Raw genomic sequence first — 27,544 nt, 5'->3', positions numbered from 1 at the left:
TAGAATAATAACTTGAATCTCAGTTTTCTTTTTGGAAAAACTTAATCCAATTAATTTTCAATTAAGGTGGTGTTTTTTGGTTATTGATACCATAGTCACTTCACAGTCCTGTGTTTTCATAATTCATCTTGCTAAGATTAATGACGCTCTATGAGAAGTCTCAGATCTACGTAGTCCCAAAAGCTTAACCAGCTGTATATGTTCATACTTTGTAATATGAACAGCTCCATCCATGGCTCAGTTCTCCATTTCCTCTAAGGACCTTGGGTTCAGATTTGCTAGAAGGTCACCCAGAGACTCGAGACAAATCAGGGGAGTGACACACATGGCTGTAACTATACAGCCAGTTCTGGAGAAATTGATGAGTGATGGGGAAGGATCCTATAGACTGACTGTCACTTGTGACACAGCTTATTGGTGACTATGGGTGATGCAGACTGTTGGTGTCGAGACTAGAGAACAGCTAGAAGTTATGTCTCAAGTAAGAAAGCATTTCCAATGAAAAAAGGTGCCTGGAGCTGAGGTCCCATGAATTTATATAAGCCTCTAGTAGGGTGGGGTTTGTTTCATATCCTAATCCTTTCTCCATTAATACAACAATTACTTCAGCACTAAATAAACAGTTAATCATTGGCTGGAAAATATCTCTGAATGATAAACCTTAAAGCCCCAGATCCTGTTTTCTAAAATTGGAATAAATAGTATTGAATAAAAAAAAAATATCATACTCATTTAGTCCTTACAGGATGAAAAATGTACTATGAAGCTATTATTATGTTCTTTTTCTGAATGACTTTCTATATTAGGGAGCTCGGATGATAATGTCCATACAGAAGTGTGCTATTAACCCAAATGATGTGTTTCCTTGGTAGTTCATAACCTCTATCTGTTCAATGGTAGAAAGATGGATAGTCTCCTCCCATGGTATTTATAGCCTTTGAAAACCCACTGGAACGTCAGTTATATGTCAATTCCGACTTGATGGCAATTTGAGAGTTTCTTATACTTTTTTATTTCTATGTAAGTTTTCAAACCTTGCTATTTGGTTAGACAGAGACAAGAAAACAGACAACAAATAAACAAAACATTCCTATAGAAACAGGTCATGCATTAGAACTTAATGAAAGAACTGTTTACAGACATAGTGAAAAGGAATATCCCAAGGTCATTGGTACACTGACATTGCTAAACTGCTGTACTCATTTTAGTATACAGTAATACCTGTCTTCTGTTTTCCTTAAACACCAAAAAAGATAATGCAGTGAATTTTTATAGTAATTTTAATGTATCTGTATATTTGAAGTGAATTCTCAAAATCCTTATTTTAATAATTGGTACAGATACATTTGATATAGTAAAACTCTCTTGAAAAAACTTTGAGTCTAGGTTATTTTCATTAATTCCATCAAAACATAGCAGTGCAATAAAGCTGTTACTGCTTTAATGTACCGCTTTATGAAATTTTGCAATTTCTAATACATTCTTGCTAGGAGAACAAAACAGGTTCATCAGGTGAAACCAGAATGCTCCATGGAGGCAAGAATTCTGAGGCTTCATCTGACATACTTTGAACATGTTGCAAGGAGGGCATGCTTGAAAGGGTGGAGAGACAGCGCAAGGGAAGAAGACCCTCAGTGAGATGGATTGACTCACAGCCTGGGGTAATGGGGCTAGGTGTGTTAAAACCTGTAAGATTGGTACAGGAAAGAACAAGGTTTAGGGCTGTTGTATATAAAGTAGCTATGAGTAACAGGTGACTCAATGGCACATAACAACAACAATACATTCTTAGATATGGAGAGACTGATTCTTGGAGAAGGACATCATGCTTGGACAGGCTGAGGGACAGCACAGGAGAGGAAGATCCCAGATGAGATGGATTGATAAAGTGACTGGAGCAATGGGGATTAGTGTTTTGGAATTAGTGAGACTGGCTCAGGACATGGCAGGGTTCAGAATTGCTGTACATAGGGTCTCTATGGGTCACAGGTGACTCAATGACATATAACAACAACAACATAAAATATCTTCAGAAAAACATTATCTATTTCTCGATCAATACATTTAATATCTAGAATTTTATAGAAATACAGAAATTCTGGTTTTGTAATCTTAAGTAAAGTTATTTGTGAGGTAGTACTGTTTTTCAAATAAAAATAGAGTAGCTACAAGTAAAAATAGATATAAGAAAAAATTAGGCATATGTCAATAAATTGGTATTCAAGATTATTTGCATTCTTGTTTTCTTGACTTTTAAATGTTGTCATTATTAATGTTACAATTTAGCAATTTGTCATTTAACTATATATCTTCCTCTGTTATCAAGCTATTAAACACCATCAAATACCTTTTAATCTATCATTCATTTAGTTCACTTCATAAATAGCAATAATGTTCTTTCAAGTGAAGATTATGGGAAGCAAATGTTCTTACTTTCAAAATAAACTTTTTCATCCTCTATATAATTTATCAGCCATCAGTATCATTTTTCTCACAAGAACATTATCTTAAGTGAAATACACTGCTTAATTAAAAAGAAATATGACTTTTGTAATGCTCCTTTAACCTTTTTAGTCAAAACACATTAATTTCGCTCTTTAAAAATGTTATTAAAATTTCAAACCAGTTGAGTATGCCTTGATATTATAATGTTCAAAGTGGGAGTTGGGGGCAAGTGTCCAGAAGCATTTTCAGAGAGATGGAATTCTGGTATTTTAGTACCAGTCTGTGTGACATATTGTCATCTTTATAATACCTTCTCCTTTAAAAGCTAATTAATCTTTCCCCTTCCACTCTCAGATAATGTGTGTTTCTTTTTTCTTCTTTTGATTTCAAAGTAGAAATATTTTTCAAGTATTGACACAGCTTTAAATGTGGTCAGTTTTAATCAGTTATATCTAAATACCCTCTCTGATCTGTAATTCTTGATTTTAGAGATCAACCTAAATATAGAATTCATGAAACCACTGTTATAATAGTCAATAATTAAGCTTTAAAGAATATTTTATATTAACCAAACCTCTAGTAATAGAACAAATATATCCAGAACCCAGCTTGCTCAAATACATTGCTGTCAAGTCAATTCCAACTCAATAGGTCAGAGTAGAAAACCCGATGAAGTTTTCAGAGCTGTGTTAATTATGAATGCTGACTGTTCTTTCTCCTGTGGAGCCTCTAGTGATTTTGAACCACTGACTTTATAGTTAATAGCCAAAGGTTTTAACAATCACCAGAGTTTTTCCTACTTAATTTCTAATATATCTATTTAGTAATCAAAGAGAAAGATGAATGTGAACACATGTTTAGCAAAACTTGTAAAATCACTAGGAAGAAATAGATTGAGAAGATTAAGTATTGAGAATGTAAGAAGATAAATGTAAGGTCTATACCGAGAAAACACAAAATATTGCTCAAATAGTCAAATATAGTAAAATTGAAATAAAACACTTTTCAATAGGAACAAGATTTAGCGGTCTTCATTTTCAAAGACTTTCTATCACAGGCTTTGGCATGTTGTAAGTAGGTACCAGTCCTTTGTGAAGATGGTACATAATCAGCAAGTTTTTCTCTCTTGTGCATAAAAAATAAAAATTATCAGTACTTGGAACCAATAGACAGCACCAAATTGTAATATTTTCAAAGATCTACTCCTGACCAAGTGATAAATCTCTCTTTCCTTTATTATTTGGTACAGCTGAAGTAGAGAAGAGATTTTAGAAGAATATGGAGATTCAGACTGTTATCAGCTTAAGTTTCATGGCTCCACAATCAACACTCTTGTTACCAGCAGCCAGGAAATTAAAAGATGAATTGCATTGGGAAAGTCTGCTGTCAGGGACCCCTCCAGAGTACTGAAGAGCAATGATGTCAGTCTGGAGACTAAGGTGTATCTGATCCAGGCCACAGTCTTTGCAATTAAGTGTTATGTATCAGAGAGCTGGACAATGACTAGGGATTATAGAAAGAGAATTGATGTCTTTGAGCTATGGAATTGGAGAAGTATGTTGAATATACCATGGACTGGTAGGAGAACAAACAGGTTCATCATGGAGAAGGTGAAATCAGGCTTCTCCTTGGAGGCAAATATTCTGAAGCTTCCTTTGACAGTCTTTGGGCTGTAAGGAAAAACTGGTCCTTGGAGATGGGCATCATGCTTGGAAGGGTGGAGGGAAAGGACGAAAGAGAAAGACCCTCAATGAGGTAGAATGACTCAGAGACTATGGTAATGTGGGCAGGTGTGTCTGAGACAATAAAGTTGGCACTGGATAGAGCAGGGTTCAGAGCTGTTGTGCATAGAGTTGCTATGTGACTCAATGGCACATAACAACAACATACATGGTCAATTTTTGAAGAAAATGATATAACACTTTGCCCACATTTTCTAATAGTAAATGATGGCAAACTAGAATAAGTAGAAATGAATGTCAATGACTGGTTTTGATGACTTGATAAGACTTGAGAACCAGTAAAAAAGAAGAAAAAAATATTCTAGGTCTTCAAAATACTTCAAGTCCCAGTTTTTATAAAGTACTGAAACATAAAGGAGAACTGTTTTTTAATGTATGCACGGCATTTAGTTGTATAGAAAGCACGTCATGAACACTTACATGAAATCATCAGTTTATTGGAATATTTTTAATCATGTGAAATTGACCTGAGCTAAGTTAGATATGAGCTCACAAGGCGTCTCGTTTTCTGGTTTGATCCCAAAGCCTCACAGTTTCAATCTGACAGCTTTTCTGCAGGAGAAGGGTGGGCAATCTACTATGTGATTACTGCCTCTGAAAACCTGCTGGAGGGTCAGCAAGGGGTCGGTTCCAACAGGACAGTACACAACAACAACAGCATTTGAAATAATAGGTAATTATTAGACTCATGACTTTAATACAATGAAAGGATACAGATTGAAATCAGCCATGTGAGGAAGCACATGGACCATTGTCTGCATGGAGACATATAGGTCTATTGGGAGACCTTCCATATTTTCTCTTCTGAAGGGACACATGTTGTTTATTGTCTTCTATATGACTCTCATTCCAAAGAAGGGTGACCCAGCTGGGTGTGGAAACTACAGAACAGTGTCGTTGATTTCACATGCAAGCAAGATTCTACTGAAGATTATCCAAAAACGATTAGAAGAGCACATCAGCAGAGAACTGCCAGAAGTCCAGGCTGGGTTGAGAAGGGATCGTGGTACTAGGGGTATTGTTGCTGATGTTAGATGGATCTTAGCTGAAAGCAGAGAATACCAGAAGAATGTCTATCTATGTTTCATTGATTATGCAAAGGCATTTGACTGTGTGGATCATAACAAACTGTGGCTGACTCTGAGAAGAATGGCAATCGCAGAACATTTAATTGTGCTAATGCGAAACCTATACTTGGTCCAAGAGGCAGTGGTCAGAACAGAGCAGGGTAACATTGCGTGGTTCAAAATAGGGAAGGGTGTATGCCAGGGATGCATCCTGTCTCCATACCTTTTCAACATGTATGTAGAGCAGATTATCCGAGAGGCTGGGCTCTATGAGGAGAAGTGTGGCATCAGGATTGGTGGAAGATCTATTAACAATCTGCGTTATGCAGATGACACAACCCTGCTTGCTGAAACTGAGGAGGACCTCATGCACTTGCTGTGGAGGGTCAAGGACTGAAACCTTCAGTATGGACTGAGGCTCAATGTCAAGAAGACAAAGATTCTCACCACTGGACCAATTGGCAGCGTCAGGATGGATGGCGAAGAGATTGAGATTGTTCACAGCTTGTTTGCTCGGCTCCACAGTCAACACTCTTGGCACCAGCAATCAGGAAATCAAAAAGCATAACGTGATGGGAAAGTCTGCTGTTAGGGACCTCTCTAAAGTACTCAGGAGCAACGGTGTCTCTCTGGAGACTAAGGTGTGCCTGATACAGGCCATCGTCTTTGCAATCGCTTGTTATGCATCAGAGAGTTGGACAATGACTAGGGAGGACAGAAGGAGAGTTGATGCCTTTGAGCTGTGGTGCTGGAGGAGAGTACTGAATGTACCATGGATTGCCAGGAAAACAAACAGATTCATCTTGGAGAGGATTAAACCAAGCTACTCCTTGGAGGCAAGGATTCTGGGGCTTCGTCTGACATACTTTGGACATGTTGCCAGGAAGGATGGGTTCTTGGAGAGGGACATCATGCTTGGGAGGGTGGAGGGACAGCGCAGGAGGGGAAGACCCTCTATGAGATGGATTGATTCGGTGACTGGGGTAATTGGGATGGGTGTGTCAGAGGCAGTGCAGTTGGCCCAGGATAGAGCAGGGTTTAGGGCTGTTGTGCATAGGGTCGCTATGAGTTGCAAATGACTCGACGGCACATAACAACAACAACATTATGTGACTCTCATGGCAAACTTTTGTATAACAGAATGAAACATTGCCTAAACTTGTAGTATCTTTACAGTCATTGATGTGTTTTAGTTCACTGCGTGACTTTTCTGTGTCAATCAAATTTATAAGAATTTCTTTCATTTTATCTGAATCTGTTACTTTATCAAACAATATGCCCTTTTCTAATAATTGACCTTTCCTGATAGTGTGTTTAGAAAAAGCAAGTTAAGCTTCACCATAATTTCTAATGACTTAAACACATTCATGGAAAATGTTAATTTCTCTTGGCCATGGGGTATGACAATGTACATGAAGTGTTTTCAACTAAAGAAATTCACTTGAGCCTTGGTATCCACTTAATTGGACCATGTTAAACAGACGTGACTGACTACTATCATGTCCTACCTCAGTCTTGAAACACTCCACAAAGATTGAAGTAATTACATGAGTCCTAAAATCTTACACAAAAATAACATTGCCACATTGATAGACTGTCATGACCCAAGAACCTCAGATAAACATAGTTTTATAAAGGAGCATATTCCAAGGACTTTGAGACTACTTCTACAACATTTTCCAAGGTTAAATTCTTTACTGCTCATTTTGTAAGTGTGTTTCTCTATACTTAACAAGTTGAATTCTATTGCGGCATATATGTGACATTTTATTGTGGCATAAATCATCTGTTGGTAAAACTATAACCATCCCTGTATTTTGTAATATCTTATTTCTTATGTACCACTGTTTCATAAAACTTATTTGGAATATTTGACTATAAAGTTATATAATTGATCAGAAAAAAATATTCTCATCTTTTTATGTTAAATGTATTTGATAACAGATGTAATTGTTTTTCAGTGTATGGTATGCTACCTGGATTGGTGAACAGACATTTCAGTAAAAACAATGCACTCTAATAAGGACCTACTCATGCCAGTAAGACCATGTTACAGTGATAAAATGAGGTTCTCATTTAAAAGCACATCCTTGCTGTCACAGTTGCCTATTAATAGCATCAGTTCATTTGTGAAATAGGGAGTTCCTGACATCTCTTTGCAAATATTCCTCCAATTCTACATTGAAAAATATGTTCACATTTACTAGATGATAGTTTAAAAACCTTATCCCACATATCGAGTAATTAGAAACTCTACTGTTTCTTTACCTATGTTGTCTTTAGCTAAGCCATGAGGATTTCACCACAGATACTCATCACCCAGTTAAGGAATTTTAGGCACAAAGTTTATTAAACAATATTAACTAAATGTATGGTAATGTCCACAACATCATCTGAGAGTGTTGTAAATCATTAAGTCTTTAGAGTTTGGCTGAAAGTTTCTTCAGAAAGTTTCATTATAGTGTTGAAAATAAAGACGTTTTGAGGACTGCTGTTATTGTTGATGTTGTTATGTGTCTTCAAATCTCCTGATAATGTTGTTATATGTCCTGGAGTCAACTGCAGCCCTGAGCCACTCTTTGCACAGCAGCTCTGAATCCTACCCTATTTTGAACCAATGTCATTGTCTCTGACACTCCTACCCCCATTACTCTAGTATGCCTATCCTAAGCCATGTTTGTTATTTTCAATCATCTCATATGCATATAAAAATTAGATAGTAAAGAGAATGGATGAAGAATGAATGCCTTTGAATTACAGTGTGGGTGGAGAATACTCACTATAACATTGGCTGCCAAATGAACATTTGTTGCCAAAAGAACAAACATTTGGAAAAAGTACAGTGAAAATGTACTTGGGAAAAGTACAGAGCGAATGTTCGTTAGAAGTGAAGGAGGTTAGACCTTATTTTCAATATTTTAGACATAATATCAGAAGAGTCAGTCTCTGTAGAAGTGCATTATGCGAGGTAAAGTAAAAACAAAAAACCAACAACAAACCAAAAAAAACCCCAAACAAAAACACCAACCTCATTCTTGTCAAGTTGGAATCAACTCATAGCTGACCAAATAGCTTCCCAAAAGCAATAAATGAGGGCAAGAGATTTCCCATTTTCTCTCTCAGAGTTCCTAGTGCTTTCTGCTAGAAAGAAATGACTCTTTGTGTACTAGTGCAACTCCCTACAGAGAAGCCATCAGAGGAGGGAAGAAAACAAAGCAAAAAACAATGCTCCAAAAATGTCCTCAAATTAAATTTAATCTAGTCAAAAACTTAATAGATAAAACTTATAACTGATATTTCATCAACTCATAATTGACCCTCCAGAGAGTTTGTGGGAGGCTGTAAATCCCTCAGAAGGAATTGTCTCCTTTTCTCCCTCAACTGTTTAAGATATTCATGCTTATGGAAATGATTTATATAGAAAAGGGAGGTTATGGGGACACTTATTAAAAAGCTAAACCAAAATGAGTCAAAAATTCCTGCATCAGTCGGAGACATAGTTGTTTTGAGGAAGCTAATTGAGGAAAGCTAAACTTGCTCATTCCTAGACTTCAAAGAGGAAGGAAGAAGAAATCCACTTACAGTCACAGTCAGCAGGGTCAACCGAGTGTCAAAACACTGCAGTTTCATTCCTTGTCCAGTGTCTGCAGCAAGACAGGGGCAGAACTGCAAGTGAACCCAGACATTAAGGGTATAGGGTCTGTGAAAGTGATACAATAATTTTGCCTGTGTAGAGGTTGTGTGTGTCTTTGAATAGTGGCTTGAGAATGACTTTAAATATTTTTATTTTCTTTATTTTGCAGGTTATTCAATGGGCTCTTTCTGTTAAATGGAGAGATTCATGCAAGTTGGTATTTTGTTAGTACAGCTATTCAGTGTTTATCAAATTATGTCAAATGAGCATATTTTCTTTTAATTGACTGTTTTTCTTTATTGAGAATTGAAATATTTGGTTTTATTTCTATGTTGCAACAATAGCCAGTATATTCTCTCCATTCTCTCAGACATTCAGCTACTTATTTAAAATTCAATCAGAATTTTAGTAAATATCCAGATTTTATGCTTAATCTAGCGTACTAAATGCTTTGATAATCTTCATCCTAGTCTTTTTTGAATGGAAAAGAAAAAATAAGATTCAGAAAATATTTATATTTATCTTTAGCCTTTATTTCTGTCTTTATTTTATTCTTTTTCATATGAAGAATGAAAAATAAAAATCAAAAGTAGTAAGAAAGCCCAATAAATCTATATATAATCTAAAAATATATTTTTCATATTATTCTAAAAACAAAAATCAAATAAATTAATATTTTGTCTTACTAATTAATGTAATACTGAAACACAAAACTCATAGCTGTTGAATCTATGCCAGTTCTTAGAACAGAATAGAACTGCCTCATAGGGTTTTCAAATTAATCATTAGGAAAGCCAACTGCTACATTTTTCTCCCTTGGAGGTGCTTGTAGATGGTTTGAAAATACCCACTACTCTGCAGGAGATAAAATACCAACAAATTGATAAAAACAAATTTATAGATTTCCAGTATTCTACTTAGTAATTTATTGTACTGATTATGGAAAATGTAATGTGTCATATACTGTGAAAAAGTCACAGTGATATTGATCATCTTAAGTACAGAAACTACTATTTAGATATGGGTGGTATATAGATTTTTATCTTTGTTTTTTCCCATACTGCATTCTTGACTCACGGTCTCCTAATTTTCTTATTGTTGTTGAAATCAAATACTGTTAGGTTGCTTGCAAAATTTCCTATGAAAATATTACCTTAGGAGAAAGTAGTATAGTTTGAGCATGTTACTAAGAGAGCTTATTTCTTGGAGAGAATCATTATGCTTGGAAAGGTGGAGAAATGGCAAAGGAAAGAAAGTGATTCCAGCAATGAGCTTGAGAGCACCTGAGATTTAAGAAAGGCACAGAATATGACAGGGTTCAGATCTGTTTACATAGAGTCACTGTGAGCCGTACTCAATTCTACAGCACAACACAACAACAATCAAAATATATTAAATCAGTTCATTTAAATGGGCTTTTATTTTAGTTTATGTTTTAGTATATGTAATACCTTATAATGTGGTTCAAATACAGAAATTGTATCTTCAATGGATGGAAAGTTGGGCATGATGAGGATGAGTTCTGGCCACATTCAAATAAATCTGTTTCACTCAGTGATACTTCTATTGTTGTTTGTTCTAAGAAGTGTTGATTAACTTTTTAGTATATAGTATAAAGATGTATTTAATTTTTTAAAAAAATTGTGATTTTAAAGAAAGTTACAGAAAAATTGGGTTTTCTTTCATTTTTTTTTCTGTTGGACGTTTTTCTCGCCTCTCTAATTCTCCTCCACTCTGCTTTGCAGTGTACCTCTTGTTGCAGGTTGTTGTCATACCTATAATGCCTAATCATATATTCCTTTCAGATAGTTCCTCCTCTCATCTGTTCCAGTGCTGTTATTTATCCACTCTGTTCCTATTCTTCCCCCAAACTCCCATGTCAGTTTTGTTTTACAACTCTGTTGTTATACAGTATTTGTCAATTTATGACCGAGATATATCCCTCAGCATAATGTCCTCTGGGCTCATCCGTATTATTTAAAGTTGCGTGAGTTCATTGTTTTTCATTGTGCCATGATATTCCGTTGTGTGACTATACAATAGTTTTTCTGTCCATTCATTTGTTGATGGACACTTGAATTGTTTCCATCTCTTTGCTTGTATGACTAGCATAGCAACAATAATTTTTAAAAGGGCATATATATTTTTGAGTTGTGGCTTTGGTTTCTTCAGGGTATATTCCTAGGAGTGGAATTACTGTGACAAATGATATTCCCCCCCCCCAAGTTTTTGAGAAAGTACCATATCACCTTCTATAATGGTTCTACAAGTTTACATCTCCATCCGCAGTGAATAAGAGAGAGTTCCAGTCTTTGGAACCTCACCAGCATTTATTGTTTGCTGCCATACTATAATTTGCTATTATTGCTGGGATAAGGTGATATTACATAGTTGTTTTGATTTGTATCTCTCTGATAGATAATTTTGGAACATTTTCTTATGTGTTTGTTTTCCAATGTCTTCTTCTGTGAAGTATCCATTCATACTCTGTGTTCATTTTGTGATTGGGTTGTTTAACTTTTTTGTTATGTGGTATTCTATAAATTTTATTTTTTATATTTATTCGGTAAATTTTAGACAGAGTACCTTTCAGACATGCCATTATCAAATATTTTTCCCCAGTCTGTGAGTTTTGTTTTTACCCTGTCAAATAATTTTTTAACCATTAATTTAAAGTCTTTTAAAGTTTAATTTAAAAATGTTTTAATGGCTTTCCAGTCATGTTGGAAAAATTGGAATACCATCTGCAGAAAATTTAATCAAGGCTCATATCTCACAGCATACACATACACACACACACACACACACACACACACACACACACACACAATCCTCAAGGTGGATCAGGGACCAAGGAGTAAAACCAAAGACTGTAAAATCCGTGAGAAGAAAGCTAATAACTCTAGTAACCCTATTCCACAGCATGACTAGACTTGTAAGCATAACAAAAACTCTATGACCAGAAGAGAATAAAATATATTATTAGGTTCTTCTAAGAATCAAATCCCTATTCACATTAAAAACAAAACCAAATCACAAGAACAACAACAACAAAAAAATTTTTTTTTAAAAAAATGCAACCAACAGAGAATTGGCTGAAGTACAGGCTGGATTTAGATGAGGCCGTGGTAGTTGGATTTGGGTGAAAGCAGAGTGTACCAGAGGAATGTCTATCTGTGTTGTAGTGACTATATACAAAGGTATTTGACTGTGTATCACAATAAACTGTGGCAAACTCTGGGAAAAATGGGAGTCCCAGAACACTTGATTATGCTTCTATGAAACCTATATTTGGACCAGGAGGCAGTCGTCAGAACAGATCAAGGAAACACTGCCTGGTTCAAAATTGGGAAGAGTTTATCCAAGGGATGTGTCCTATCTTCATACCTTTTCAATCTATATGCAGAACAGATTATCCAGGAGGCTGGACTCTAAGAGGAAAACTGTGGCATCAGGATTGGAGAATGCTTTGCCAACAATCTGCGTTATGCAGATGATAAAACCCTGCATGTGAAACTAAAGAGGACCTGACATGGTTGTTGCAGAAGGTCAAGGACTGCAGCCTTAAGTATGGATTGAAGCTCAACATCAAGAAACCAAAGATTCTCACCATTGGGCCAATTTGCATTATCATCATAGATGCTGAAGAGATTGAGACTATTAACATATTAAGTTTGCTTGGCTCCACAATGAACACTTTTAGTACTAGCCGCCAGGAATTTAAAAGTCTAATTTGATTGACTAAGTCTGCTGTCAGAGACCCCTCCAAAGTAATGAAGAGCAATCATGTCAGTCTGGAGACTAAAGTATGCCTGGTCCACGCCTTGGTCTATGCAATTACTAGCTATTCATCAGCTGGACAATGAATAGGGATGATAGAATGAGAATTGATACCTTTGAGCTCTGGCACTGGAGACGAGTATTGAATAAGCCATGGACTGCTAGGAGAACAAAAAGTTTCATCGTAGAGAGCAGTCCTTGGAGAGGGACATCATGCTTGGGAGGATGGAAGGACAGTGAAAGAGAGGAAGATCCTTGGTGAGATGGATTGATTCAGTGACTGGGGTAATGGCAGTAGGTGTGTCAGAGGTAACAAGATTGACACAGAATAGAGCAGGGTAAAGGGCTGTTATACATAGGGTCCCTATGAGTCACAAGTGACTCAACAACGCATAACAATAACATTTGTTAGAAAGGTTGCTGTTTAACCCTGTTAACTGATTTTGTGTTCTTGTGAAAAACCAGTTTATGAAGGTACATGAGGTGATTTCTGGGTTCTCAATTCTATTTCTTTCAATTGTGTGTCTATAATTGCTAAATTATCATTTTAAAAGTAGATTTCTTTTCTGTATTAAGATAACAAGAAATTTTCTTTACCTTCTCCTGACACCCAACTGCAATGAAAGATAAGAACGGCAGTCTAGTTTTTATGCTTCAGGCAGAGTTTAGCATGTTAGGCAAAGACAAGACTCAAAGCTCTATAAATATTTTTTTAATAATTTCATATTTTACAAAATAAATTCATAGTTTAGTTTACTGACAAATAATATGTCAACGTATATAATTGCTTAAACACATTTAGATTTCTATTTGGTACATTTAAACAAAATTTCTTTCTTAAAAGTACTTCTTTCAAAAAAAATACTTCTTTCAAAATTTTAACATGTCTTGATACTGCCTGATCATGCAAAATTTTACTGTTTGCATTAGTATTATTAAAATATATTTGCCAAATTTTTAGAAGCTTTTTTAATTCCTTTAAATAAACTATTTGACACAGTAAACTCACTCAGTTTAGATTTAAAAGCAGAAATTCATGTTGCTTTCATCACCTAGGGATCACTCATTAAGATATAGCAGATCTGGTCATTATGACTACACTTCAGTAACTTGAAAATCAACATAGAAGAGGAACAAAAATGCTGGCAATAATAACATGGATATGAGTAAATATTCCAATAGACTTTATATGGTAATATTTGGCAGTTTTCTTCTCTCTATTCCTTTGTCTTTTTAACTCAATGCCACTCATGGATTGAATTTCAATACATTTCTTGCTGTGCTGTTGTAAAAACAGTACTACCAGCAAGGGAGTAACAGCATCTGACTTCCACTAATCACAAGGGGGAAGAGTCCTCATTCATACATCAACATCACAAAGCCTGTTCTTCTCGGATGAGTCATGCTTCTGTGCTCCCACACCTGCTTTAACCAATTCTAAGACGAATTATTTCTTCCAGGGCTTTCTCTAATCTACTACTAAACCCACTAATTACACAGAATTCATGGACCATACTTAAAATAACATGATTTATTAGGGAAGTTAACAGGTTATGATTCAATAGGAAGAAGTCAGGACACAAGGCTTCAGTCAAGAAATCTTAGACATGGCCACGAGCCCACTGATCTTCAAGCTTGCAACAATGGTCCAGCATTACAGAGCTGTTTTTATCCTGTCTATTATGACGCTCCCCACCCCCACCCAAGCCATTCTTATCTTGGGCCCAGGCCCTCCACTCTGACTGCAGTGGATAGTGGTTTCCAGTTCAGTTTTGTCTCACATTGCTCTCTAATTTTACACTACCTCTGATTCTGTTCGAGTATCTTAATTTCTGTCCTTCTCGATCTTCCACAGCAATCTTGGCACAAAAGATGTGCTGAACTTTTTGCTTCTTATTTCTGGGAAAAAGTGAAAATACTCCTTTCTGCACCTAAACGTACTCAGTTTAAGCCTAGTGGAAGGGCAAAACTGACCAAACCCTCATTAGTCATCCATACATTCTGTTTGTTTATTTCCATGCAAAAGTTGCCATTACCTCATTCACATAATTACTGTAATCCCACTGAGCCACGTGAAAAACAAAACAAAACAAAACACCAACCCTGAATGCAATGGCTTGTTGTTGTGGTTGTTGTTATGTGTCATAGAGTCCTTTCCGACTCATAGCGACCCTATGCACAACAGCCCTAAACCCTGCTCTGTCCTGCACCAACCGCACCGCCTCTGACACACCCATCCCGATTACCCCAGTCACCGAATCAATCCATCTCATAGAGGGTCTTCCCCTCCTGCACTGTCCCTCCACCCTCCCAAGCATGATGTCCCTCTCCAAGGACCCGTCCCTCCTGGCAACATGTCCAAAGTATGTCAGACAAAGCCCCAGAATCCTTGCCTCCAGGGAGTAGTTTGGTTTAATCCTCTCCAAGATAAATCTGTTTGTTTTCCTGGCAGTCCAGGGTACATTTAGAACCCTTCTCCAGCACCACAGCTCAAAAGCATCCACTCTCCTTCTGTCCTCCCTAGTCATTGTCCAACTCTCTGATGCATAACAAGCGATTGCAAATACCATGGCCTGTATCAGGCGCACCTTAGTCTCCAGAGAGACACTGTTGCTCCTGAGTACTTTAGAGAGGTCCCTAACAGCAGACTTTCCCATTGCGATACGCTTAGACAATGCAATGGCTAGGAAAGTAATTTTGAACTGTCTACTACAACACAGCTCCTAACCAGAAGGGTGGTAGCATTAAGTCTACCAAATTTCCCTGTGGGGAAAATATGGGCAGACTCTTGCTGTAAAGACATATATTGCCAGAAACCCAGTGCCTCCTTTTTTTGAGAATCAGAATCACCTTGAGACTAGTGACTTTTGTGTTTTTCTTCAGTTTTGACACACCGGCATTAATTTGTGTTACCTAAATAATATGTGTATGTATAAATATATATGTGTATGTTGTTGTTAACTGTTGATGTGTATGTTGTTGGTGTGTGCCCTAGAGTGGGGTCCAATTCATAACTGGCCCTTCAGTGGGTTTTCAGAGACAGTTAATTGCATGAGAGGAGATTATCCATCAGTCTCCTGAAGAGCAATAATTAGATTCAAACCTCCTGCCTCAAGTTTGCAGTGCAGCCTCTTACAACTAGGCCAACAGAGTTGTTCCCTTGTATGCACGTGCACGCACACACACACATACACACACACACGGTTTGTTGTTGTGTACCATTGAGCCAGGACCAACTGATAGCTGAACCTTCACCAGGTTTTCAGAGGCAGTTAGTTGCTCAAGTATATATTGCCCATTATTCTCCATGGAACAGCTGTTGGCTTCAAACTGCAGGCCTTTGGGATCATAGCAAAACTTTTTACCACTAGGCCACTAACGTTCCCTCTGTGTGCGTGTGTGTAAATATGTATGTTGTTGTTATGTGCCATCGAGTCTTTTGCGACTGACTCATAGCGACCCTATGTACAGCAGCCCTAAACCCTGCTCTATCCTGTGCCAATCTCATTGCCTCTGACACACCCATCCTGAATACCCCAGTCACTGAATCAATCCACCTCATAGAGGGTCTTCCCTTCCTGTGCTGTCCCTCCACTCTGCCCAGCATGATGTCCCTCTCTAAAGACCTGTCTCTCCTTACAACATGTCCAAAGTATGTCAGGCGAAGCCCCAGAATCCTTGCCTCCAAGGAGCAGCCTATAGATAGATAATTAAAATTAATACTAATATAATATAAAACTTAATATTTATATATGTACTATATTGAAAATTATATATATATATATTTGTTGTTGTTGTTGATTGCCTTCAAGTTGAGCACGACTCATAACGACGCTATGAACAAGAGTTCTGAAGCCCGTTTACAGCCATCGACATTTATCAAAGTTCAGAGTTTCTGGAGGCAGGTTATTTAGGAAGTGATGCCAGTCCTGCTTCCAGAGAGAGCTAAGGTAATGGCTGCAAAATCTTAATTTAGGCTAACAACACAGAAGCAGAATAGTCAGGATGGTTCCTGAACTGTGCTCACAGAAACTTCAGCCTTGAGTCTCATGGCTTTAGGGCAGTGTTAGAGTTCTCAGTCCAGCCAGTTATGTACATCGACCCCAAGTTGTCCAACAGACTTGGTAGAAGCATCTTCGCTTCAGTCAATCCCCTTAAAAATTGTTGAGAATGGCCAGCCCCCTTGTGTAATCCTGAGATAGTCAATCCGTTTGTGAATATGCTAGCACATCTTATTTACATATTCACACCCATTCACATGGTCAAGTCAAATTCAGAAGGCCAGGAAAGCCACACTGAATAATAAACTCCATGCATGTATTCTTCTTTTACTGTAACTGAACATGAATAAGTTTCTTATCTTAATGGTCAAGGAGGACTTTTTGAAAGAGATAGTTTGCAAAAAGACTCATAAAATGAAACATAATTCTATTAGGAGGCACTCTGGCAGTGTTTTGTTGTATACAGAAGTCAGTATAAAAGTTCAAGAATCCACACTAAACAGCCATGACTGTTGATCTAAACCGAAAATTTGTAGAACAAAGTAGCTAATGCTAAACTGGGAATATGCTCTTGAGCTTTAGTTGTCAAGAGTCTTGGACACCAACATTTAAAATGTTTATTTGACACTCTTGGTTTTGATGTTAAAGTAGTTATTAAAAGTTAACTGATGGGGTAAAAGAAGTAATTCTGAAATAAGAATTTTAAGATAATTTGCTGAGTATAGAGAGTGTTGATGTGTTGACCATGGAACCAAGCAAACTAAAGCTGTGAACAATCTTAGTCTCTTCACCGTCCATCCTGATGCTGCCAATTGGTCCAATGATGAGAATCTTTGTCTTCTTGACATCGAGCCTCAGTCCATATTGAAGGCTGTAGTCCTTGACCCTCTGCAGCAAGAGCTTCAGGTCCTCTTCAGTTTCAGCAAGCAGGGTTGTGTCATCTGAATATCACAGATTGTTGATAGATCTTCCACCAATCCTGATGCCATAATTCTCTTCATAGAGCCCAGCCTCCCGGATGATTTATGCTGCATACAGGTTGAAAAGGTAGGACACATCCTTGGTGTACACCCTTCCCAGTTTTAAAACATGTGGTGTTTCCTTGTTCTGTTCTGATGACTCCTTCTTGGTCCAAGTATAGATTTCGCATTAGCACGATCAAGTGTTCTGGGATTCCCATTCTTCTCAGAGTCATCCATAGTTTGTTATGATCCACACAGTCAAGCACCTTTGCATAATCAAGGGAACATAGATAGACATCCTCTGGTATTCCTTGTTTTCAGCTAAAATCCATCTAAATTAGCTACATTACCCCTAGTATTGTGACCCCTTCTAAACCCAGCCTGGACTTCTCGCAGTTCTTGACTCCACAGTCAACACTCTTGGCACCAGTAGTAAGGAAATTAAAAGATGTAGTGTGATGGGAAAGTCTGCTGTTAGGGACCTCTCCAAAGTACTAAAGAGCAGTGGCATCACTCTGGAGACTAAGGTGTGTCTGATACTGGCCATGGTCTTTGCAATCACTTGTTATGCATCAGAGAGCTGGACAATAACTAGGGAGGATAGAAGAAGAATTGATGCCTTTGAGCTGGAGAAAGTATTGAATATACAATGGACTGCTAAGAAAACTAATAGGTTCATCCTGGAGAGGGTTAAACCAAGCTGCTCTTTGGACGAAAGGATTCTGAAGCTTCGTCTGACATACTTTGGACATGTTACAAGGAGGGATCAGTCCTTGGAGAGGGACGTCATGCTTGGGAGAGTAGAGGGACAGTGCAGGAGAGGAAGCCCCTCTATGAGGTGGATTGATTCAGTGACTGGGGTAATCTGGATGGGTGTGTCGTAGACGGTGTGATTGGCACAGGACAGAGTAGGGTTTAGGGATGTTGTACATAGGGTCACTATTAGTCATGAGTGACTTGATGGCACATAACAAGAACATAACAAGAACATAACAATAACAGTGCTGAGTAGAATAGAGCAGGACCCATAAACTAGCTAGTAGGCCTTCAGAGAAACAATAGTTGTCTAAATTGTAATAATGACAAATTAGGTAGAGAAGTAGATGAAAATGTTTATTTTTCCTACTAAATTATCCATAGGGTTGTTTTCTGGATTTGGTAAGGCAATAAAAACAAACATACTGACGGTTTTCAGCCTGAGTATCTGATAAACAGATAATAAATTAGAATAGACAAGTCAGAAATAAGTGTAATTGAAGGATGATGAGGTCAAGTATTGCTATTTAAACATTCAATGAAGTATATTAACAAGAAGTTAAAAATAGGGACTGGTAAAGCCTGAGATATAATCTGGAAAAATGTAGAAACATTAACATGGGAATAACTACATTTATTTTTCTACCACTTTAATTTGTGATAATTACTTATGTAACATCATTCAGATGCATCTGAAACATTTCCTTTTAGAAGAACAATTGTATAAAGGCAAGGACAGTAAAAACTTTAGCTGTTTGTAATTGGCTGGAGTTTCTTGATATAACAGTATCACAGCTGAATAACTCTGCTTGCTTTGGTTTTCTTTTTATTTTAATGCTGACCAATATGCTTGGATGGACATAAGTGAACAAATATCATAGTTTTAGGAGGCTCTGAGTCCTTTACCTACAGCAGAACAAAACACTGATCCTGTAGCATTCTCACAAAAGGACCCAAATAAATCAGATCCACAGACTAATGTTAGTTTAGTTTCTGTTCATAACCACTTTTACATAAGTGTCAAAGATGCCCACTGAAGCAGATATCTTGGTTTTAATAGAAAAAGGATTTATTATAAAAGGAGCTTTCTTTCAATCTAAAATGAGGATAATCATATTACCTGTTGGACTCACTGAAGCATCATGATTAATAGCCCTCTGGACCGTAATATACCTTCAGTGTATTTTTTTCCTTCTTTTAGATTTCAATGACAATGACTTCACCCTATCGTGTGCTTTTTACAATATCTAACTCAGTTGTCAGTTTTTAAAAACTGACTATCGTGTTTTAGTATTTCTCATTTAAAATTTGGCCTCTTCAAGAGAAAAAGTAATAAAAAATTGGAAGACTACTGAAACATTTTGGAAAAATTAACATACATATAATTATATTAAATTTAGAAAATTATCATGTTAGCATTAGTGAAAAATCTATAAATGGCATATGATGCTTTAGAAATAGCTAAAATATTATGATTATAAGAGAAGTATTGATTTCTCTTGACTGCAGAATGACCGAAGAAATTACACTGAACAGAACTGTACTGATATACAAGATAATGTTATCTTACAATTGTTAATGTGATGTTTAACTGGCAAATACATTATGATCAAGTAAGATTGACTCCTAAATAGCCATCCAGTGTGTTTTCACAGGCTGTAAAATGCCCGGAGGAAGATTGTCCATCATTTTTCTTCCAGTTAAATTGTGCCTTTGAGTTGACAGTACAACTCTACACCCACTAGGGGGCCATAACAAGAAATCTAAATTTATTTTATATATTTATACTATTTACTAGGTGCCATCGTGACCTATCTGTCTGTCTATCTGTCTGTCTGTCTATCTATCTATCTATCTATCTATCTATCTATCTATCTATCTACCTACCTACCTACCTACCTACGGAGCTCTGGTGGCACAGTGACAAGAAACTGCATTCCAATTCCAAAGGTATGGAGTTAAAATCCACCAGCTGCTCCTTGGAAGAAGGAAGAGCACTTTCCTCCTGTGTAATTAACTGACTCTGAAAACCAGCCAGAAGGTCAAGTAGAAGTTGGGGTTAACTCATGGTAAACAACAGTAACAACAACATATCTATATATACTTAGGGCATGTGGCCAAGAGAGACTGGTCCTTGGAGAAGGACATCATGATCAGAAGGGTGGACAGACAGTGCAGGAGACGAAGACCCCAGATGAGATGGATTGATACAATTACTGGGGCAAAGGGGATTGGTGTGTCAGAATTAGTGAGACTGGCTCAGGACAGGGCAGAGTTTAGACATGCTATACATAGGGTCTCTATGGGTCGCAAGTGACTTGATGGCACATGACAATTTTCTATCTATCAATCAATCAATCAATCAATCAATCATCTATTGTTGATGTTGTATACTGTTGAGTCAGTACCAACTCATATTTGACTCTCTGGTGGGTACTCAAAGGCAGTTAATCCCATGATAGGAGATTGCCCACCCTTCTACTGCATAGCACCTGGTGGCCTTGGTCATGTGCTTTTGGGATTGCAGGACAGTTTCTTGCCACTAGGCTACTAGATAGATAGATAGATAGATAGATAGATAGATAGATAGATAGATAGATAGACATAATTATTTGGACCTGAGTATATTTTTCTATATTTTTCTTTCTCTCAAGTTAGCAGTTTTCTTAGTTATTTTAATAAAAATCATTACATTACTTTCTTATGACTATCATTACATCTATATATGTAGAAAATATTTTAAAAATTTAGTAATTTTATAATTCTCAAACATTTCCAAATATTATAGCTAATAATTGGGTACACAGTTAAATTAATAGACTGTTGAAATCAATTTCTATATTCGTTTAAGATATGTAGCCCACTTGAGTCTTGTTCATATGCTGCATCTGAATGCCAAGTTGGACTTATTCCTTGTTAAAAAGCGAACAAAACTGAGTATTCTGTAATGGTATTCCTTCTACATACCTTAGTATATGCTTTTATCAGGCCTATATATAATAAGTTCATTTGGGGGAAAGGTAGAGAAAGCTGTATTACATGTTGTTTAAATTACCATGCAGTGTTTGGTATATTTTTAAATCTTAAATCTTAGATTTAAAAAATGTATTTATGTTGTAAGGTAAAAAAAAAAAAAGAATTGGAATAATTGTTTGGACAGAATAAAAGTTTTTAAAAAGATTAAAAAAAAAAAAAGCGCCACATCAAATAACCAAATAGCGTCTGTCGATTCAGAACCTACTCTTACCTGACCTTGCAGCAGCTTTTCAGAGATTCTAAATCACCAGTGATTGACCCGTGTTTCTCCCGAAGACCTACTGCTACATTTGAACCACAAGAGGCTCTGCCTTTGGGTTAACAGGGCAACCTCCTGGGGACTATGCTGCCAGAGCTTCTTAAATGGAAATTTAGCTCACAAAGGGAGATTTTGTCACTGCTCACTATTTTTTTCAAACTATAAATTCTTTTATAGCATACTCCTTTTGCTTTTAAATGAAAATACACGAAACAACACAGTGCTCCGTATCTATCAAACAGCTGGATAGCACAAGTACAAAAACCAGTTTTGCTTTAACTTACGAAAATACCAACATCAAAGGAACCTTTACTAATCTTTCTCCATTTGGTTAAGGCAATAACTTCTGGGATTTGTTTTCTCTTCTAGCTCCTGAATACCTTCATAATTATATCGCCGTGTTAGCAGTTTTGGTTCATTTAAAACACCCAAAACTTGAGATCTGACTTAAAAAAACAACAACAACCCTTTGTTATAGATGTAAATAAAAGACAGACATTAGATCTATATTTAGTTGGATATTAAAAACAGCAGCACAGGATCTAGCGTCGGTTTTCGCAGAGGAGAGTCTCCTGTGGAGGGTTCTTAGGGCGATGATGGCTACCTACAGCCTGGCGAACGAGTTACTGCGCGCCCTGGAAGACCTCCAGCGGGAAATTGGTGCCATTCTTCAAAATGCAAGTAACGTGATCCTGGATGTCCAAGGAAAAAACCACTGAGCGGCTGCTGGACCGGCAGGCTGCTGCCTTCACAGCTTAGGTCCAACACGTGGAGGTGGAGCTGTTCGCCCAGATCCCTTACCTCACCCAGCTGGCCACAGGGCAGCCCCATGAGGGCTCCAGCTACTCTTCAAGGAAGGACTGTGAGATGGCCGTGAAGCTTGGCCCTCAAGCTCAGTGTTGTGGCCCACACTTGTGAGCAGATGCTGGAAAACTAAGTGAAGCAAACACTGGGAGGGAGACCACCACCTGCTCTCAGACCAGAACTTAGAAACCTGAAAGGAGAACCCAGGCTGACACTGATATGCCCTGCCAGACAGGGTGCAGCAGGACAAAGGGGCAGAAGGTGGCAAGCCTGGCCACCACGGTGCTATAGCTCTGCTGGGAGAGAGCTCCTGTGCTGCCCTTCACAGATGGCCACCACCAGGCTCAGACAGCAGATGGAGATTCAGACATCTGACCTCAGAGACTTCTTGTCCCTGCCCCAGGCTTCCCACAGGCTCGGTCCAGTGAAGTCACACTTTTATTCACTAGGGAAAAAAACACAAAAAGTAAAGCTTTTAATAATAAAAGTCTTTAAGAAACAACAACAACAACAAAAAACCCCCGAGCAATAAAAGGAAAAAACAAAAAACCCAACAGCACAAAAAGTGATAATGCACATATATATTATGGAGTGACGTTGTCGTTGCATGCTGTCATAGGTGACTCTCAAGCAGGTTTTAAGACTATAAATCACATAAGAGGACATTTTCCCATCTTTCTCTTACAGAGCAGCTGGTAGATTTAAACCTTTGATATTGCATCACAGCTTACTACTAGGCTACTGGTGTTCTCTCTGTATATATGTGACACATACACACTCACATATCTGCGTGTGTGTGTGTGTGTGTGTGTGTGTGTGTGTGGAGAGAGAGAGAGAGATTGAAAGAGAGAGAGGGAGGGAGAGAGAATATGAGAATGAGAATGTAGGGTTCAGATTTTTCTTTTTTTTAATATTTTCTTAGGCCTGTTGTGTGTGAAATTTTTCAGAATCTAATATGCCAGTAATAAAAAAGTATTTTCTGGATGGGTAAAGTAAAGGGGAAAGATCCAGTGTGAAAAACAATGTATATAAAATTTATGAACTTTGTATGTATATCAGTATAAATAGAGCTTGCATTTATACACAGAAGAAACCTCATTGCTGGTAAATCCTCTAGCACATAGGTGAATATAATATTGGTGGAGCTAATAATGTCTCTTTGGGTTCATATTTTCTCTTCTTTGAATGAAACGGATAACCTTATTGTTATTGTGAGGATTAAGTGTGATAAGGCTTATAGAGTAGTTAACCTAGTGTCTAATATATAATTGCAATCTAAATAGTTACCAAACCCTTACATTGTACCTGGGTTTCTGTCAAGCTCTTTGTATTCTCATCCAGACACTCTCACTACAGGGTCTTCAGTGTAACCTTTTGTACCTTATCATTGGTTAAGTTTCAGCTATGAGTAGAATGAATACATCTAAATAAAATGTATGACAATATGAATTTTAAAATAAAATAAAATGTATGTTAGTATGTTTAACAAACTCGGTAGGATAACCCTGGAGCATAGTCCATATGGAATGGCACTACAACCCAGAGACTACACCTCTCTGGTAGTTTAAGTCCACCAGTGGCTCTGAGGGAAAAACACTGGCAATCTTCTCCTGCCTGATTTAAGACCTCAGAAGCTCAATAGAGTATGACACTGTTGAGTCAGTTCCTGGTCAGCTGCAGTGAGTTTTCTTGTTTGTTTGTTTTTAAGATACTCAACTATATATTTACAACACACTTATTTTTTTTAAAAGAAAGAAAAATTAGATAAAATTCTGGTAATTCAGTCACATTGAATACCTCACTTAAGGTAAACCTTTTGTCTTTAGAGTATTCAAACTATTATTCAATGTTAACATTTCCATTGATAAAATGAAATTAGTTGGTCAATAAGTATTTTAGAAAATACCATATAAAAAATACAAAAAGGCAACATTCTTTTAAGAGTATTATCTGTCTTAGTCAAGAGATACTGTCATGCCTTAATTATGTATTATCATAACATAAAACTTTGGTGGTACTGAGTACTGTTGAGTCGCCTGCAACTCTCGTGACCCTATGCATTAATTCTAAACTCTGCCCTCTACTGAGCCTATCTCACTCTCTTTGACATACCTACCGCCGTTAACATAGTTACTGTGTCCTTATCCTGAGTCTTCCTCTTCTGCACTGTCTCTCTCCCCTTCCAAGCATGAAGTCCTTCTCCAAGGTCTGGTCTCTTGCAACAAGCCCAAAGTATATGAGACAGAAATTATAATCCTTGCCTCCAAGGAGTAATGAGTTTCGTTGTCTCCAGGACAGATCTGCTCCCTTGGCAGTCTATGGAATGTTCAATATTCTTCTCCAGCACCAAAACTCAAAGGCATTGATTCTTTCTCTGTCATCCTTAGTCATTGTCTAGCTCTCTGATATGTTGCGAGTAACTGCAAAGACCAGGGCCTGGATCAGGTGTATCTTAGTCTCAGGGCTGACATTGTTGCCCTTTAACAGTCTGGAGAAGTCCTTAGTGGCAGATTTCTTAATGCAATTCGTCTTTTGATTTCTTGACAGCTGGTTCTAAGAGTGTTGATTTTGGAGCCAAGCAAACGGAAATTGTTAATTCCAATCTCCTCTCTTTCATGGTGCTGCCAGTTAGGCCAGTGGTGAGAATATTTTTTTTTAAATGAACTTCAATCCATATAGAAGACTGCAATCCTTGTCCTTCTGCAGCAAATACCTCAGGTCTTCCTCAGTTTCAAGCAAGCAAGGTGGTGTCATCTGCATTAAAACAGGTTGTTAATGAGTCTTCCTCCACTTCTGATGCCACATTCCTCCTCATAATGACCGACATCCAAATAATATGTTCTGCACATAGTTTGAAAAGGTACAGAGACAGGACACATTCCTGACACACTCCTTTTCTGAGTTTGAACCATGCTGTGTTTCCTTGTGCTGTTCTGACAACTGTTTCCATAAAACTTAACCTTGTGGAATATAATTTCTGGCTTCTGTGTGTTTCGTTTTATTTTACACTTCATTATGTTTTATTTTAGATAGGATGTACTTGGAATGAATTTCTAAAACGAATTACCATAGAACAGTTTCTAGTATTATAGGCAGGTCATCTAGACTGAAATTCCCAAGTGTTCCTTTATATTTCTTTTCTTTGGGGGGGGGGCGGGGAGATAATTGGTAAGAAGCAATATTTTCTACTCATCAAGTATTTTGCAACACTCCTACAAGTAAATGTCTATAAAATACCAATTTCCATAAGAGCTCATCTTCCAATTCTTTAGCACTCCCTGGTGAATGGTTTTCCAACTGACCTACAAACATTAAGCTGGCTTAAGTGGTCCCCAACCATTTGGTCCCTGTTTTAATGCTGTTTCTGTGTGTTCACTGGTTTGAGAGAATTACCAAAAGTTTATAAAGGGAGTTTAGCAAGGATGGCCGCATTGTAGTGCAATCAAGATGAAAGAACTATTGTGTATATAATGGTTCAATAATGAGTGATACAAAGAAATGGAAGAATCATGGATTCATAATTAATTGCTCGATGAATGTGAGAAAGATAATTATTTTGAGTTACACGGGGTGAGTAACAATTAAATGGAAAGATAGCACCTACTACAATGATTCAAAACCTAGAATGAGACAGGTCTTGTTAGCAAGGTACAATTAGTGAAAAGAATTCAGATAGAAAGTGAATAAAATTATTATGCTTTGAAAAGTACTAACTTTAAAGAAGTGGAACATTATTATATGGTAGTAGCTCTGGTTGTATAATGGGCTATGTATAGTGCTTGCTAGCAGAAATATTGGTACAACTAGGTGTTCTACAGAAGAAAGATAGGTAGTCTTCTATTAAAAATTACCTTGAAAATTCCATTATTGTTGTAATTGGTGTTGTTATTGTTGATGTGTATTGACCCTCTGACAGATTTTTCTGAGGCAGTAAATCACATGTAAAGATATTGCTCATCCTTCTTCCATGGAACAGGTGATGGATACAACCTACATTTCTTTGAGTTGTCAGTGCAAGTCCTTATCACTAAGCCACCAGAGCTCTGTGGAGGGTCACTGCAAGTGCAAGTGGACTTCATAGTAGTGGGTTACATACTATGAAGAGGGGCTGTTTTTAGGGGGGAAAGCCTTTAAATTCTTAGAACCTAAAGGAGAAATTAGACTATGAAGTAAAGAGATGAGGGTAAAATAATTCATGCTCTGCATTTCCTAGCCTTGTGGTTTCAATACATTTTTTCAATTGAAAATTATTGTTGTTGTTATGTGTCATTGAGTCACTTGTGACTCATAGCGACCTTATGAACAACAGCCCTAAACCCTGCTCTGTCCTGTACCAGTCTCACTATCTCCAGCATACCCATCTGGATTGCCCCAGTCACTGAATCTGTCCACCTCATTGAGAGCCTTCCCCTCCTGCACCTGCCCTCCACCCTCTTAAGTATGATGTGTCCTTATCCAAACACCGGTCTCTCCTTACAACATGCCCGAAGTATGTCAAATGAAGCCTCAGAATCCTTACTTCCAAGGAGCAGTCCAGTTTAACTCTCTATAGGAAGAATCTGTTTGTTTTCTTAGCAGTCCATGGAACCCTCAATACTCTTCTCCAACATCAAATCTCAAAGGTGTCAATTCTCCTTCTATCCTCCCTAGTCATTGTCCAACTCTTTGATGCATAACAAGTGATTGCAAAGACCATGGCCTTTATCAGATGCACCTTAGTCTCCAGAGAGACACTATTGCTCTTCAGTACATTAGAGAGGTCTCTAACAGCAGACTTTCCAACTGTAATATGTCTTTTAATGTCCTGGCTGCTGGGGCCAAGAGTGTTGACTGTGGAGCCATGCAGACTAAAGCTGTGAACAATCTCAATCTCTCTTTTTTTTTAATTAAATTTTATTAGTATTAATGAACATTTACAAGGATTTTGGGTTTTCATTCCTTCATTACTGTACCATTCTCTCTACCCTCTTCCCCAGTTTGTTCTTCTTCCCCCGCCCTCCGACTGTTTTAATTGTCCAATTGCCACAGTGCTTGTCAAAGCCAGTTCTGTTTAATCTC

General features: G+C 37.5%; 1 protein-coding gene and 1 pseudogene across 2 annotated transcripts in view; both read left to right on the top strand.

The window, feature by feature from the left end:
- The window catches only part of GRID2 (glutamate receptor, ionotropic, delta 2), a 2,375,079-nt gene that overhangs the window by 528,726 nt on the left and 1,818,809 nt on the right, over positions 1–27,544 (top strand). The window lies entirely within an intron of this gene.
- On the top strand, positions 22,279–22,619 carry LOC102864773 (annotated as a pseudogene).

This window comes from Elephantulus edwardii, unplaced genomic scaffold (assembly GCF_000299155.1).
Source record: "Elephantulus edwardii isolate Elephantulus edwardi_28Jun2011 unplaced genomic scaffold, EleEdw1.0 scaffold00144, whole genome shotgun sequence".
NCBI lineage: Eukaryota > Metazoa > Chordata > Mammalia > Macroscelidea > Macroscelididae > Elephantulus > Elephantulus edwardii.
The sequence above is the reverse complement of the archived record's forward strand: the minus strand, read 5'-3'. Positions and strand labels throughout refer to the sequence as shown.